Raw genomic sequence first — 5,229 nt, forward strand, 5'->3', positions numbered from 1 at the left:
AAGGGTCTTTGTTATGAGTGCCCTGAAGTCTCTTCTGTTAGCCTAGCGGTCACCGTGTGATTTGAGAGAGAGCCCCTTAAATGCCGGGAGCCAAGCCACCACGAAGCACTCTGCTAGTCACTGCAGACGCCCCTGCGCTGCGCTCTGCCCCACAGGGCGCAGGCAGGGAGTTAACTCTGTCTTCCCTTCCCTTGCTGTTGCCCTGGTGCTGAAGGCAAACTCATGTGGTCCTCTCAAGGGTTTTCTAAGAATATGTCCAGCCACGGGCATCAGCATGGCCCTTGGATTGCCTGGCACACAGCAGATTTTCGGTGTCCTTCGTCCCTTGATAATCCCCAGCATCTTCCTTCCCAGGTGTTTCGGTCTGCCTGCCTCTGGCCTCTCTGGTTGGCCCCTTGCCCAGACAGGTGTGGCTAGTATGTTCACTGACATGCTCTTGGCAGTGTCACCCAGGAGCTCCTAAAAGCTCTGAGGCAGTTTGAAACTGCCTCAAACAAATGAAAGACCCTGAGTCAGTGCTTCTTGGAGTCCCCAAGGAGGTCAGAATACACAACCACAATTCTCTGAGAATAATCAGTCTTGCTGGCATGAGCACACTGTCCCAGGAAAGTAGACCACTGTCCTCATGGTGACCACAGAGCTGGGGAGTGTGGCATGGTAGGTGGTTAAGTTAAAATCTCATAAAGACTGTTTTACTGAAATCAGTACCTTTTTCTTTTTTTCTTTTAAGCCCTTCCCCAGGTTTTGTGTTTTTTAGAAGTCAGAAAAAGTCGATTCCAATAGTTTTTGTCAGCTTGATCATTGCCTTCATGAAGGGATGGTGTGTCAGAGTTACTTACACTAGCATTTTAGGTGACATCATTCAACATATTTTATTTCATTTCATTTCATTTATTTTATTTTATTTAAAGATTTTATTTATGAGAGACAGAGAGACAGAGAGGGAGAGAAATGGGGGTCAGAGACACAGGCAGAGGGAGAAGCAACCTCCATTCAGGGAACCCAATGTGGGACTCAATCCTGGGTCTCCAGGATCATGCCCTGGGCTGAAGGCAGCGCTAAACTACTGAGCCACCCGGGCTGCCCTATTCACCTATTTTAATTGTACATTCCTTTTCAAAGGTGATACTAGTAGGTCTCACCTGAGCATTCATACTTTTTCAATTTATTTTTTTCCTTTTGTTTAATTTCAAATTTGGAAAACATATGTATACATCTTGTTCAAGTTTTGTGTTCATCAACATATTGTCAAAGATAGATACTTGCTGTTTTGTAATAACCAAAGGGTCAGCTTTATAATAAGCATGCAGCTTTATAAAATATCAAGATGTTTCTTTCACTCGAGAGCTTTATTAACTTACTTCATATTGTTCAAAATGTCACACCACAGTGATTAGTTGAAAAAGCATTGTGATCCATTTGCATGAATATGCTTTTGATTTATACATATACTTTGATTTGTCATAGAATTGCTTCCTGTAATCTATCTCTTAATCCTCAAAAGGACCTCATAAAGACAATATTATTCTGGTGGAGTTTAGGCTCTAAGTAGGCCCCAAAGAGCGTTAATACTAGAGGTTGAGGCAGTAGGGTTCAAAGAAGAGAATCTAGAGAAGGTACAGTATGTTTACAGAGTATGCATTATTTTCATTGGGGTGAAGTAAACTCAGACAAACCATGTAAATTCCCAGAACCAAATTAAATTTTCTAAACGTCTAGAATATCTATTCACATGGTTGTAAAAAGCTCCTAAATTCCAAGGTAAAAAATGATCCTTACTTCAGCTCATGAACTTGAATGTATGACATTGAAGGTAGACCCACTACTCACTAATCAGTCACTTAAACATGCATGCAGCAGCTCATTCTGGATCTCATGTTGCTTGCTTTCTTCTTTATAATTTTATTTAAATTCAATTAATTAACATATAGCATATTATGAATTTCAGGGGTAGAGATCAGTGATTCATCAGGTGCATGTAACACCCAATGCTCATTACATCACCAGCCCTCCTTGACGCCCATCACCCAGTTACCCCATCCCCCCACCCACCTCCCCTCCAGCAGATTCAGTTTGTTTCCTAGAGTTAAAGAATCGCTTATGTTTTTTTCTCCCTCTCTGATTTCTTATTTTATTTTCCCTCCCTTCCCCATTACCCTGTTTTGTTTATTAAAATATGAGCAAAGAACTCCAGGAATTTGTGGCGGAGTGGGCAAATAACCGAGGCCCTCCCGGCTGCCCGATGCTCGCACCGCCTCGAGGCGCAGGCAGGTGGAACCCCAGCGCGTCAACTCGTAGGAGGACGGGGCCCAGTGACACCCCCGGGACCGAAGGACTGCACACAGGACTCGTCGGGAGGAGACTCGCAGCTGTGAGAAATGCTGTGCAGAGCTCTCCAGCTTCTCGGGGTTCCTAGGACACGAGACAAATCGCACTGCCCCAGCTGTGCGCACATGACCCATGGCAGGGGCCGGGCTGGGCAGAGTCCCCGGGCGCGCTCAGCCGCCGCCGCCGGCCCAGGGGGTGCGGAGGGTCCCAGGGAGGGGGCGGCGGCCGGGGCGCTCAAGGACAAGCCGGGGCGAGTGTGTCGTGGACCTGAAGGCTGAGACCGCTGCCGAGCGCGCCCCAGGACGGAAGCTACTACCCAAAGGCAAAGCGGCCGCCACCTGGTCATTGCGAGCCCCGCGGGGCACAGGGTGCGGGTGAGCGGCGCAGCGCCCGGCCAGCAGCCCCCGGGCCGGAGCAGATCCTGCGTCCGCAGCAGCCGCAGCTGCAGCACATCCCGCTCCCGAGGCCTCCGCCGCCGGGGAGCACGTGGGCCTGCGCGCCCTCCACTCGGGGGTGACCCCCTCCAGACCCTGGGCCGAGCAGGGACCCGCAGCTTTCTGCGACCAGCAAGTCGGCAGCCAGGGCCTGTCTCCGGTCGCCCGACACCAGCCCAGCTGCCTCACGCGAACACCCCTTCCCCGCAGCTCCCGGGCTGCACCCTTGCCCTGGAGCCCGACGGACGAGGGTGCTGCCAACGCCAGGTCGCGCCTTCCCCGTGCTTTGCTACCTCAGGCCCAGGGCTCTGTGCTCCTCCAGAGCCCTTCCTCCACCGAGGCGTTAGACCCGTCCAGGAAAGGGAAGGGGAAGCCGCCGAACGTGTCCCTGGGGCAGGCCAAACCCAGACAGGCCGTCCTCTGCAAGCACAAGCCTAAGTACTGTAGCAGGGCTTTGGGGCCCATAGCTCCCTGCAGATCCACCTCCGCTCCCATACCGGAGAGAGACCCTTCGTGGGCTCTGTCTGTGGCCGCCGGTTCACCACCCAGGGCAACCTCAAGTGCACTTGCATGGACATCCCCAGGGAGGCCCACCCCCTCTTTCCCAAGTTCCACGACAAAACGTCGGCAGGCCATGGCATTCCCTATGCACTCTCTGTAGCCATCCCCGTAGATGAATCGAGTCTCTCTTTAGACAGCAAACCTGTCCTTGTAACAGGGACCCCCGGTCTAGGGCTACCTCAGAATCTCTCTTCAGGGACTAACCCCAAGGACCTCCTGGGCGGCCCGCTGCCCAATGACCTGCAGCCCGGGACTTCCCCAGAAAGTGAGGACGGGTCCCTACTGTCTGGGGGGGTGGGAGCAAGCCACACTTCCCCGAGGGTTGGTGGTTTCCAAGGGAGTGGGACCCCGAGCCGGGTCGGAGACCCTGAAATTACAGCAGCTGGTGGGGAACATTGACAAGGCCACCACCGACCCCAACGAATGTCTCATTTGCCACCGGGTCTTGAGCTGCCAAAGCTCCCTGGAGAGGCATTACGGCCCCACACCGGGGAGAGGCCATTCCAGTGCAAGATCTGGGGTCGGGCATTGTCCACCAAGGGCAACCTGAAGATGCACCTCGGGGTTCCCCGGACCAACACGTCCATAGAGATGCGGCACTCGTGCCCCATCTGCCAGAAGAGGGTCCCGAACGTGGCCCTGCTGCAGCAGCGCATCCAGATGCACATGGGCGGCCAGAATCCCCACACGCCTCTGCCCCAGATCCCCTGTGACTTCCCAGGTCCCGAGGCCGCGATGGTCAGTGAACACGGCAGCGCGGGTGCCACCTGTCACGATGATGTCATCAGAGCATCGACTTGGATGAGCGGGGCCCCAGGACGCTTCGGGCTGCTTCCCAGCGCCCACTCAGCATCCCCCACGCTCGGTCACACAATACACTTTGCGGACAGCAGACATATACAATGCATGTTGTCAACTTTCTCCATCATTAACCACATGACAAAGCTCTTTTAAAGGTACAAGGGGAGGCTACGGAAGGAGTTGCTTCCACCTGTATTCCTGATTGCACTTTCTTCCTCGTATTTGTCAAAACAGAAAGAAGCTTTTTTTTTCTTTAAGTCTTTAGTTTAAAAAAAAAAAAAGGGCAAACCTATAGGATTTTCAACTTTTGGTGACAGTCATGGAAATCTGAAGACTCATGAGTTCTAAGACTAGGGTTTCTGAACTGAAATTAAGAATTCAAGGATTACAGTTAAAGTCTCAGAGCGAAAGACATGAGGCCGAGTATTTTTCAACGAAAGCCCAAAGAGAAAAACAGAGGCTGACGACAGAGAAGAGCTGTGACATAAACCACAGATGATGTCAGAATTGTGATTTCTGTTAAATTTTGCCAGTATGCATGGATGTACGTACAGATACACACACATAGATCTCCGACAGTTCTTGTTCCTTAACGGTTATGCTCAAGGTTTGGTGGGGGGACCATCATTCTTTGTCTTGGCATATTTTGCTTACTTTTTGCTATGAAAGGACATAGAAAATTAAGTATAAAGATGATTTACAGATTTCAACTGTAAAAAAAATATCAGTTTTTTAGTCCATAAAATCCAGACACCTACTGATAAAGCATCCTAGGAGGATCATCACTAGAAAAGTCCAATGGGACACACGGAAAAACTTCACGTTAACTACTTCCAAAGACAAAATTATTTTCACACTCTCTAGAGGTATTCAATATTTAATGTTGATGCCTGATGGAAAGGTCTGAAGTACTACAAACGCTCAGACATTGTAAAAAGGATGTAGTACTGCCATGTCTACCATCAATTCTATCTAAATAAGTGCTATTTTATGGTGTTAGTTATTACTGTATATAAAACTATTGAAGACCAAGATTCTTTGGACATATTCTTACAGTTTCCCCAAATGTGTAAGATGGAAATAGGACTTTTTTGAGCATTCATTT

General features: G+C 50.0%; 1 pseudogene; it reads left to right on the forward strand.

Moving 5' to 3' along the window:
- Window positions 1–2,460: 2,460 nt before the first annotated feature.
- LOC119878939 lies at window positions 2,461–4,277 on the forward strand (annotated as a pseudogene).
- Window positions 4,278–5,229: the final 952 nt, after the last annotated feature.

This window comes from Canis lupus, unplaced genomic scaffold, assembly GCF_011100685.1.
Source record: "Canis lupus familiaris isolate Mischka breed German Shepherd unplaced genomic scaffold, alternate assembly UU_Cfam_GSD_1.0 chrUn_S2124H2323, whole genome shotgun sequence".
In the NCBI taxonomy this organism is placed as follows: domain Eukaryota; kingdom Metazoa; phylum Chordata; class Mammalia; order Carnivora; family Canidae; genus Canis; species Canis lupus.